This window comes from Osmerus eperlanus, unplaced genomic scaffold (genome assembly GCF_963692335.1).
Source record: "Osmerus eperlanus unplaced genomic scaffold, fOsmEpe2.1 SCAFFOLD_818, whole genome shotgun sequence".
NCBI classification, from domain to species: Eukaryota; Metazoa; Chordata; class Actinopteri; order Osmeriformes; family Osmeridae; genus Osmerus; species Osmerus eperlanus.
Genome location: NW_026911123.1, coordinates 1 through 11,751, shown reverse-complemented (window position 1 = coordinate 11,751; position 11,751 = coordinate 1). Strand labels below are relative to the sequence as shown.

General features: G+C 54.9%; 1 long non-coding RNA gene across 1 annotated transcript; it reads left to right on the top strand.

The window, feature by feature from the left end:
* Positions 1-2,333: 2,333 nt before the first annotated feature.
* LOC134015659 (uncharacterized) lies at positions 2,334-7,919 on the top strand. The gene is made up of 4 exons (XR_009929211.1): positions 2,334-2,442; positions 6,760-6,789; positions 7,050-7,076; positions 7,865-7,919. It is a non-coding gene; the product is annotated as an uncharacterized LOC134015659 (long non-coding RNA).
* Positions 7,920-11,751: the final 3,832 nt, after the last annotated feature.

The following is an 11,751-nucleotide window of genomic DNA, read 5'->3' as shown; positions in this document are numbered from 1 at the left end:
GTTGGTGGAGTCAAGGCAGGCTGGTGGAGTCAGAGCAGGCTGGGGGAGTCAAGGCAGGCTGGTGGAGTCAGAGCAGGCTGGTGGAGTCAGAGCAGGCTGGTGGAGTCAGAGCAGGCTGGTGGAGTCAAGGCAGGCTGGGGGAGTCAAGGCAGGCTGGTGGAGTCAGAGCAGGCTGGTGGAGTCAGAGCAGGCTGGTGGAGTCAGAGCAGGCTGGGGGAGTCAGAGCAGGCTGGTGGAGTCAGAGCAGGCTGGTGGAGTCAGAGCAGGCTGGGGGAGTCAGAGCAGGCTGGGGGAGTCAGAGCAGGCTGGTGGAGTCAGAGCAGGCTGGTGGAGTCAGAGCAGGCTGGGGGAGTCAAGGCAGGCTGGTGGAGTCAGAGCAGGCTGGTGGAGTCAGAGCAGGCTGGTGGAGTCAGAGCAGGCTGGGGGAGTCAAGGCAGGCTGGTGGAGTCAGAGCAGGCTGGTGGAGTCAGAGCAGGCTGGTGGAGTCAGAGCAGGCTGGGGGAGTCAAGGCAGGCTGGTGGAGTCAGAGCAGGCTGGTGGAGTCAGAGCAGGCTGGTGGAGTCAGAGCAGGCTGGGGGAGTCAAGGCAGGCTGGTGGAGTCAGAGCAGGCTGGTGGAGTCAGAGCAGGCTGGTGGAGTCAGAGCAGGCTGGGGGAGTCAGAGCAGGTTGGTGGAGTCAAGGCAGGCTGGTGGAGTCAGAGCAGGCTGGTGGAGTCAGAGCAGGCTGGTGGAGTCAGAGCAGGCTGGGGGAGTCAAGGCAGGCTGGTGGAGTCAGAGCAGGCTGGTGGAGTCAGAGCAGGCTGGGGGAGTCAAGGCAGGCTGGTGGAGTCAGAGCAGGCTGGTGGAGTCAGAGCAGGCTGGTGGAGTCAGAGCAGGCTGGGGGAGTCAGAGCAGGCTGGTGGAGTCAGAGCAGGCTGGGGGAGTCAGAGCAGGCTGGTGGAGTCAAGGCAGGCTGGTGGAGTCAGAGCAGGCTGGGGGAGTCAAGGCAGGCTGGTGGAGTCAGAGCAGGCTGGTGGAGTCAGAGCAGGCTGGTGGAGTCAGAGCAGGCTGGGGGAGTCAAGGCAGGCTGGTGGAGTCAGAGCAGGCTGGTGGAGTCAGAGCAGGCTGGTGGAGTCAGAGCAGGCTGGGGGAGTCAAGGCAGGCTGGTGGAGTCAGAGCAGGCTGGTGGAGTCAGAGCAGGCTGGGGGAGTCAGAGCAGGCTGGTGGAGTCAAGGCAGGCTGGTGGAGTCAGAGCAGGCTGGGGGAGTCAGAGCAGGCTGGTGAAGTCAAGGCAGGCTGGTGGAGTCAGAGCAGGCTGGGGGAGTCAGAGCAGGCTGGTGGAGTCAGAGCAGGCTGGGGGAGTCAAGGCAGGCTGGTGGAGTCAGAGCAGGCTGGTGGAGTCAGAGCAGGCTGGTGGAGTCAGAGCAGGCTGGGGGAGTCAGAGCAGGCTGGTGGAGTCAGAGCAGGCTGGTGGAGTCAGAGCAGGCTGGTGGAGTCAGAGCAGGCTGGTGGAGTCAAGGCAGGCTGGTGGAGTCAGAGCAGGCTGGTGGAGTCAGAGCAGGCTGGTGGAGTCAGAGCAGGCTGGTGGAGTCAGAGCAGGCTGGGGGAGTCAAGGCAGGCTGGTGGAGTCAGAGCAGGCTGGTGGAGTCAGAGCAGGCTGGGGGAGTCAGAGCAGGCTGGTGGAGTCAAGGCAGGCTGGTGGAGTCAGAGCAGGCTGGTGGAGTCAGAGCAGGCTGGGGGAGTCAAGGCAGGCTGGTGGAGTCAGAGCAGGCTGGTGGAGTCAGAGCAGGCTGGGGGAGTCAAGGCAGGCTGGTGGAGTCAGAGCAGGCTGGGGGAGTCAAGGCAGGCTGGGGGAGTCAGAGCAGGCTGGTGGAGTCCTAGTCCTAGTGTCCAAGTCCCAGTGTCTAACACTGCTACGGTGCGTCTGTCACAAACCAACTATGTTTGTGTGACAGACCCTGCATGCAGTTATTATGTTGTGTTGTCGTGTCATGTTGTTATGTTGTGTTACTATGTTAGGTGCTGTGTTGATATGTTGTGTGTTGTGTTACAGCCCGGTATGTTATGTAATGTGTTGGTATGTTAGGTGTTGGTGTGGTATGTGTTGTGTTACTATGTTAGGTGTCGTGTTGGTATGTTGTGTGTTGGTGTGGTATGTGATGTGTTGGTATGGTATGTGATGTGTTACTATGTTAGGTGTTGGTATGTTATGTGATGTGTTGGTGTGGTATGTGATGTGTTACTATGTCATGTGTTGTGTTAGGATGTTAGGTGTTGTGTTACGATGTTAGGTGTTGTGTTACAATGTTGGGTGTTGTGTTACGATGTTGGGTGTTGCGTTACGATGTTAGGTGTTGTGTTGGTAAGTTGTGTTCACCCTTCCCAGTGTGGATGAAGAGCTTGTGACTGTGTGTCTGTTCTCTCTCAGGGTGACCCTGGACTTCCTGGTCCCCCTGGTCCATGTGTGAGTATACACACTGCTGTCCTGCTGCCACACACACACACACCAACACACACACACACCAACACACACACACCGATACACACCTACACACATGTGTGTCAGCATGTGCTCTCATGCACTTGCTTGTGTGTTTGTACATGGTGTGTGTGTAAATGTGCATTCATCGTGTGCGTGCGTGCGTGTGTGTGTGTGCATGGTGTGTGTGCGTGCGTGTGTGTGCGTGATGTTCTCAGTATAAGCTCTTGTGTGAGTATCACTTCTGGTAAACGGGTCGCAGCAGGTGTGTGTGGGTTTATAGTGTGACTGACGCTCAAACATAACCTGGTGCCCTGGCAAGTCAAGCACCGCACTCACTAAAACATCTGACTCGCACACAAGAAGTGTGTGTGTGTGTGTAGGCACATGTGAAGCATTACAGGCAGACAGGCAGGCAGACAGACAGACAGACAGACAGACAGCAGCCAGGCAGCCAGGCAGCCAGCCAGACAGACAGACAGACAGACAGGCAGCCAGACAGGCAGACAGACAGGCAGACAGACAGGCAGACAGGCAGACAGACAGGCAGGCGGGGAGGCAGGGAGGGAGGGAGTGGTCAGAGTGCGGTAGAGTAGGAGAGAGGAGAAGCCATGCAGCCATGAAGTCCTGAATGTGTAAGACATTCTTCCCTCCTCTCTTCTCCTCTCTTCTCCTCTCCTCTCTTCTCCTCTCCTCTCCTCTCCTCTCCTCTCCCCTCCCCTCCTCTCCTCTCCTCTCCTCTCTTTTCCTCTCTTCTCCTCTCTTCTCCTCTCCTCTCCTCTCCTCTTCCCTCCTCTTCCCTCCTCTCCCCTCCTCTCCTCTCCTCTCTTCTCCTCTCTTCTCTTCTCCTCTCCTCTTCCCTCCTCTCGTCTCCTCTCCTCTCTTCTCCTCTCTCCTCACATACTTTATAAACACACACTAGCACAAACGCACACTTTATTTGCACACACATTAGCACACACACACACTCTTTATATACACACACATGAGCACCATCACATACACACACATGTGCATGTTATGTACATACACATTAGCACACACACACTTTATATAAACACTCATTAGCACACACACTTTATATAAACACTCATTAGCACACACACACTATATACACACATTAGCACCATCCCATACACACACTGACACACATTATATACACACATTATCAGTATCACATGCACACATACAAACACACACACTCACATTATATACACACATTATCAGCATCACACGCACACATACAAACACACACACTCACATTCTATTCACACATTAGCACCCTCACACACACACACACATTCTGGCACATCCATACACACACTAACTCTGGCACTTACACACAGTGGGCCCTATTTTAACGATCTGAAACGCAAGTATCAAAACGCAAAGCGCAAGTAACTTTGTGGGCGGGACTCCGGCGCTGTTGCTGTTATACTGGCGGGATAAACGTCTTTGCACCTGACGCAAATCTAAAATGGGTTGGTCTGAAGTAGCTACATTACTAATGGGTGTGGTTTGGGCGTAACGTGCAATAAACCAATCAGAGCGTCATCTCACATTCCCTTTACGTAAGAGCAGCGCTTGTTCCATGGCGGATTGCTATTATAAAGGTGGATTTGCCAGGCGCACGCCAGGAGCGGTTCACAGCTGAGGAGACCGACGTTCTAGTCAGGGCCGTAACAGATAGAGAAGTGACATTGTATGGGAAAGGCAGAGCAGTTTTCTCATTGCACTAAATTGCCCGCTCATGCTGCTCATTCAAATTCTTAGTCTTATTTTTATATATATTTTATTTTTTTAATTGTTATATTTTTTAATTGTTTAGTTTTTAGAATTAGTTTAACCATTGTACTTTTTAACTTAATTTAAGACCCGTATATGTTTATTGTTTGCACCTTCCTGCCACAGTAAATTCTGTGTTGGTGTAACATACATGGCAAATAAACCGACTTCTGATTCTGATGGAGATGGGAGAAGAAACCCACCCAAATTAGCTTCGGTTAAACAGGCGTGGGAGGAAATTGCCACAATTGTTACAAATCAAGTTCACATACATAGAGATTTCTCATGAAAATCTTTTTAATCATTGACATAAAAGAAAAGTAACACAGCCATACAATAAATCCAAACAATGTAACTTAGCTTCGCAGGAAGAAGACCCTGGCCTCGCCAGCAGTGCGCCCTTAAAATAGCATCTGAATAACACGCCAATGACTTTAGACTAAGTTTTTCCTGGACTATGGTGGAATTGTTTTTCTGAAACTGCAAAATAGCACCAGGGAACGTTTGCGCCGGAACACGCCTCCTTTTTTCGCTGAACCGCTCCCGGGAGCGCAAGGTCATTCCCTAATTTACCGACGTGCGTCTGTGGAGGGAAAAGTCTGCTTTGCGTCGAGTGCAAACTAGGAATGATACTTGCGTCGTTGACAAAGTCAATTGTGCTGGGAGCAAGATAAGGCCCCAGTGACTGGACACCCCTTTGATGTATAAACACACATGCATGTGGTCCTGGTGTATGGTGTGTCGGCAGGGGGTGCAGATTGTGGCTATGCTGGGGTGGTCAGCTAATTACCCATCTGGAGAGGAAAGAGCCTGTCACTTTCTATCAGCAGCAGAGCGATGCTAAGACGTCCCCCCCCCCCCCCCCATGCCACCCAGACTCTCCAGAGCAGTAGAGAGGCACGACAGGCTCATTTGACATTTGGAAGGATGGGCGAGCCAGCAGACTACCCTCATCTGTCCTTGCGTGGGCGTGGCCGGGTGTTCTCACGGCAACGCTCTCGGCACGGCCGAGGTAGAGCTGGCCTCTTGGCCGGTCCGCGGTGACCGGGGCGCTGCCTCTGACCGGGGCGCTGCCTCTGACCGGGGCGCTGCCTGTGGGCCGCTGCCTGTGGGCCGCTGCCTGTGGGCGGGGCGCTGCCTGTGGGCGGGGCGCTGCCTGTGGGCGGGGCGCTGCCTGTGGGCGGGTCGCTGCCTGTGGGCCGCTGCCTGTGGGCGGGGCGCTGCCTGTGGGCCGGGGCGCTGCCTGTGGGCGGGGCGCTGCCTGTGGGCCGGGGCGCTGCCTGTGGGCGGGGCGCTGCCTGTGGGCGGGGCGCTGCCTGTGGGCGGGGCGCTGCCTGTGGGCGGGGCGCTGCCTGTGGGCCGGGGCGCTGCCTGTGGGCGGGGCGCTGCCTGTGGGCCGCTGCCTGTGGGCGGGGCGCTGCCTGTGGGCCGGGGCGCTGCCTGTGGGCGGGGCGCTGCCTGTGGGCGGGGCGCTGCCTGTGGGCGGGGCGCTGCCTGTGGGCCGGGGCGCTGCCTGTGGGCGGGGCGCTGCCTGTGGGCCGCTGCCTGTGGGCCGCTGCCTGTGGGCCGGGGCGCTGTGACCGGGGCGCTGCCTGTGGGCCGACCTTGACCTGCTGTGTTTCTATCAATCCAAGGTCACAGTCTAGCATTTCTGACGCGTGTGCGATAGTACACAGAGAAGTGATTTAGCCCCTCAAACAGCACTCTGGTGAATGAGCAGCTGTACAGCAGGAGTCACAGGTCAGTGTTGTCACTCATCTTTACGGCCGCAGCTACAAATACCAGCGAGCTGCCAGTCCCCCGGACTCTTGTTAAACTGTAGATCTGTTTGATTCCGTGTTTGGAGATTCAGACGTGTGACTGTCACCTTCTGCACACGTGCAGACATGCACTGTTTGTCCACTGCTGCTTTCCAGAGCGTTGTGAGTGTGTGTGAGTGTGTGTGTGTGTATGTGAGTGTGTGTGAGTGTGTGTGTGTGTGTGTGAGTGTGTGTGTGTGTGTCAGTGTGTGAGTGTGTGTGTGTGTGTGTGTGTGTGCGGGTGTGTGTGTGTGTGTGTGTGTGTGTGTGTGTGTGTGTGTGTGTGTGTGTGGGTTGGTTTCTGCCTACATGCACTTGCATGCTCGTGTGCTTGTGTGTGTGTGGCACACACCTGTGTGTTTGTATGTTTGTCCGTGCATGCACGTGTGTGTGTGTGTGTGACACACCAGGCACTCTGGGAATATTGATACCCACCACCCACCACCAAGCACCCGCACACAGGGTCAAGGGTCACCATAACAGCCATCACGCGGCGCTGGAGTAATGCTTCATGACTCAGGATGCTCGTTCAGATATAGACCCGCAATCCTCTTGTTAGCTGACCACATTGTTCTGGCATGATACACTTAGAGCTGCTCTTGACCTCTTGGGGAAACTGCAATGCACTTTACGAAATTGATCGCAAACTGGACTTTGCAGATATTGTTTGACTTGATTGTGATGGTGTGATTGTAATCAGTTCTGCTCTTTGTTTCAGACGGAAGTAGAAGGCCTTAAAGGAGACCAGGTACTAAAGTATATCTTTACAAACTAGACTATTTTTTTATTATCCGAGTGCAAAACTAATTTCATAAATGCACCCAGCGATACAGTTTCACAAGCAGTGAGGAGTAGAATCAAAGCAGCTTCTCTCCAGATTCAAATCAGTCAGAGTGCTTTTATAGGCTGTCCATCTGCTGCCCAGCAACACTCCTAACAACATCATCCCTGTCACGAGTGACAGCTGTGTGTGATGTCATCTGACCCTGTCTCTGTCTGTCTCTGCAGGGTCTGGCTGGAGCATCAGGAGAGAAGGTAGGTTGTCTCTGGTCTCTACCCAGACATCTCTGTCCTGGAGTCACTGCTAGGGGGCCTCGGCAGTGTGCTGGACATGTGACTCCTGCGCATGGGTCCTGCAGAGGGACAAACCTGCGCTGCTACGCTATGCTGCTAGCACTGGCTGGTTTGTTGAGTGGGACAACAGCTTTTTATTCACACTGGTCTCTGCTCTGCCCTGCTTTTCTCTGCTCTGCTCTGCTTTCCTCTGGTCTGGTCTGGTCCCCTCTCCTCTCCTCCCCTCTCCTTTCCCCTCCTCTCCTGTTATCTCCTCAACTATCCTCCTCTCCTCCTCTCTTCTCCTCTCTCTTACTCTCCCCTTCTCTCTCCTCTCCCCTACTCCCCTACTCTTGCCCCTCCCCTCCCTTCCCTTCCACTCCTCTATTCTCCTCTCCTCTATCCGCCTTGCCTCGCCTCTCCCCTCCTTTCCCCTCCCTTCCCTTCCACTCCTCTCTTCTTCCCTCCTCTCTTCTATCCTCCCCTCCCCTCCTCTCCTCTCCCTTCCCTTCCACTCCTCTCTTCTTCCCTCCTCTCTTCTATCCTCCCCTCCCCTCCTCTCCTCTCCCTTCCACTCCTCTCTTCTTCCCTCCTCTCTTCTATCCTCCTCTCCCCTCCTCTCCTCTCCCTTCCCTTCCACTCCTCTCTTCTTCCCTCCTCTCTTCTATCCTCCCCTCCCCTCCTTTCCCCTCCCTTCCCTTCCACTCCTCTCTTCTTCCCTCCTCTCTTCTATCCTCCCCTCCCCTCCTCTCCTCTCCTGTTCTCCCCAGGGAGCAGCTGGAGAAGCAGGCCTGCAGGGTTCTCTAGGGAAGGAGGGCAAGAGGGTGAGTAAACAGAAACAGCTTGCTGTCTGTGTGGCCTCGCAGGGCCTGGGCTGGGCTGGCTGGGCTAGTCTGGGCTAGGGCCTGGGCTGGGGTTGGCTGGGCTTGGGCTGGGCTGGCCAGGGATGACTGGGCTAGTCTGGGCTAAGGCCTGGGCTAAGTCCTGCGCTAGGGTTGGCTGGGGCCGGGGCCAGAGCGGAGCCTGGCCGGAGCTGGGCTGGGTCTGGGCTGGGTCTGGGCTGGGTCTGGGCTGGGTCTGGGCTGGGCCTGGGCTGGTGGCTATCATACACACACACTTCATGGGGATCTAGACAACAGCTGTAGGGAGGCCAAGATGGTCTAGGGTTGTGGTCAGGAGGGTACATGGTCCTGGGGGGCCTGGGGGGTCTAGGGAGGCCCGTGGATTCAGCTGTGGTCTAGGGGGGGGCTCTCTTTAGGGGCCTGCGGGGAATTGAGCAACCATGAATCAGTGTTCCGGGTGTGTGAGAGGCTGGGGGTCGAGAGTGCGTGACTGACAGCACACGTGGCCAACCCCGCTGGGAGGTGTCCTGTTTCCTGTGGGGGCGGGGCTACAACCGGAGGGATGAATTAGAATGGAAAACGAAGGTTTGCCCCTATATACATGCGTGTGTGTGTGTGTATGTGTGTGTGTATATGTATGTGACTATATCCTATTTCCGAGACCTGGGTTCAAAGGCAACCTGGGTTCAACTTTAGTGCGTCCACTTGTGTCATGAGATATGTCCTGGTGGAATGTCCGTAATCTTGTTTCTGTAGGATATAGGGGTTAGGGTAGCATAGGGTTAGGGTTAGATGTCAGACAGACAGGCTTGTTATCAGACAGACAGGCTTAGTGTCATAGCAAAGGCTTTTAGGAAGCCCTGAAATCAGACAGACAGGTATAATGTTAGACAGAGAGGCATGATATCAAACAGACAGGTATGATGTCAGACAGTCAGGCATTATATCAGACAGACAGGTATGATGTCAGACAGACAGTATGATGTCAGACAGACAGGCTTGTTATCAGACAGACAGGTAGATGTCAGACAGACAGTATGATGTCAGACAGACAGGCATGATATCAGACAGACGGGCTTGTTATCAGACATATAAGTATGCTATGAGACAGACAGACATGTTATTTCTGTCCCTGTGGTAGAGAAAACAGGAGGATGGGTTGTAATGACTGTGTAATCATCAGCAGACAGACAGCGGGACTAGCTGCCAGGAGAATCCATCTCCACCCTGCCCCCCTCCATCTCCACCCTGCCCCCCTCCATCTCCACCCTGCCCCCCTCCATCTCCACCCTGCCCCCCTCCATCTCCACCCTGCCCCCCTCCATCTCCACCCTGCCCCCCTCCATCTCCACCCTGCCCCCCTCCATCTCCACCCTGCCCCCCTCCATCTCCACCCTCCTGCCCCCCTCCATCTCCACCCTCCTGCCCCCCTCCATCTCCACCCTGCCCCCCTCCATCTCCACCCTCCTGCCCCCCTCCATCTCCACCCTCCTGCCCCCCTCCATCTTCACCCTCCTGCCCCCCTCCATCTCCACCCTGCCCCCCTCCATCTCCACCCTCCTGCCCCCCTCCATCTCCACCCTGCCCCCCTCCATCTCCACCCTCCTGCCCCCCTCCATCTCCACCCTGCCCCCCTCCATCTCCTCCCTGCCCCCCTCCATCTCCACCCTGCCTCTCCTGCCTCCCCTACTTTCTCCTTGCCTAACTCCACCTCCTTTGCCTCTCTCTGCTCTCTGCTCGGCCTCCCCCCGCCTCCTCTGCCTCTCTCTGCTCTCTGCTCTGCCTCCTCCTGCCTCCTCTGCCTCTCTCTGCTCTCTGCTCGGCCTCCTCCTGTCTCCTCTGCCTCTCTCTGCTCTCTGCTCTGCCTCCTCCTGCCTCCTCTGCCTCTCTCTGCTCTCTGCTCGGCCTCCTCCTGTCTCCTCTGCCTCTCTCTGCTCTCTGCTCTGCCTCCTCCTGCCTCCTCTGCCTCTCTCTGCTCTCTGCTCGGCCTCCTCCTGCCTCCTCTGCCTCTCTCTGCTCTCTGCTCGGCCTCCCCCTGCCTCCTCTGCCTCTCTCTGCTCTCTGCTCTGCCTCCTCCTGCCTCCTCTGCCTCTCTCTGCTCTCTGCTCGGCCTCCTCCTGTCTCCTCTGCCTCTCTCTGCTCTCTGCTCGGCCTCCTCCTGCCTCATCTGCCTCTCTCTGCTCTCTCTTCTTCCCTTGCCCTACTTCCCCACCCCCCTGACCTTCCTCTGTCTCCTCCCTGCCTCCCCCTCCCTCCCTCTGGCCCCATGCACCCACAGATGCTAGATGTGACACGATTATAGGGTCTGTTTGACTTCCAGAAGCAGGTTCATTGTGAACGGTGGAGCAGTCTCTCCAACACAAGTAGGTCAGACATGTTCAGGGTGGATCTTAGCCCATGGCTTGGACGGAAGGAGAAACTTCAGACATCTGGAGCCAGAATGGCCCGAGTCTGGCTGTTTGTTCCCCTCGGACTCTGAGTGTGTGTGTCTGTGTACGTGTGTGTGTGTGTGTGTCTGTGTACGTGTGTGTGTGTGTGTGTGTGTGTGTGTGTGTGTGCAATAATGCACCACCGTTAACTATTCATGACACATCAGCTGTCCTCTGATGTGTCTGATTTCCTCAATGGAGCTGTTCACACATCGCGTGACTTCACACAGCCACGTCCTCATCATGGGAATGCACACAGCAAGGAGTTAGCAGGGAGGGAGCAGGAGGAGGTAGACTAGAGGGACTAACTAGTTTGAGTAGTTAGTACCAAGCTTGGAGAGTAGTACCAGGCTAGTAGTACCAGGCTAGTAGTACCAGGCTAGTAGTACCAGGTTAGTAGTACCAGGCAGGTAGTACCAGGCTAGTAGTACCAGGCTAGTAGTACCAGGCTAGTTGTAGTAGGATAGTAGTACCAGGCTAGTAGTACCAGACTAGTTGTACTAGGATAGTAGTACCAGGCTAGTAGTACCAGACTAGTTGTACTAGGATAGTAGTACCAGGCTAGTAGTACCAGACTAGTTGTACTAGGATAGTAGTACCAGGCTAGTAGTATCAGGTTAGTTGTACTAGGATAGTAGTACCAGGCTAGTAGTACCAGTCTAGTTGTACTAGGATAGTAGTACCAGGCTAGTAGTACCAGGTTAGTTTTACTAGGATAGTAGTACCAGGCTAGTAGTACCAGGCTAGTTGTACTAGGATAGTAGTACCAGGCTAGTAGTACCAGGCTAGTAGTACCAGGCTAGTTGTACTAGGATAGTAGTACCAGGCTAGTAGTACCAGGCTAGTTGTACTAGGATAGTAGTACCAGGCTAGTAGTACCAGGCTAGTAGTACCAAGCTAGTTGTACCAGGCTAGTAGTACCAGGTTAATTGTACTAGGATAGTAGTACCAGGCTAGGAGTATCAGGCTAGTTGTACCAGGCTAGTAGCATCAGGCTAGTAGCATCAAGCTAGTAGCATAAGGCTAGTAGCATCAAGCTAGTAGTACCAGGCTAGTAGTACCAGGCTAGTAGCATCAAGCTAGTAGTACCAGGCTAGTAGTACCAGGATAGTAGTTCTGGGATAGTAGTACCAGGCTAGTTGTATCAGGTTAGTTGAATCATGCTAGGCTAGCACTACCAGGCTACTTGAACCATGCTAAGCTAGTAGTATCAGGCTAGTTGAACCACGCTAGGCTAGTAGTACCAAGCTACTTGAACCATGCTAGGCTAGTACTACCAGGCTAGTAGTATCAGGCTAGTTGAACCATGCTAGGCTAGTACTACCAGGCTAGTAGTATCAGGCTAGTTGAACCATGCTAGGCTAGTACTGCCAGGCTATTAGTATC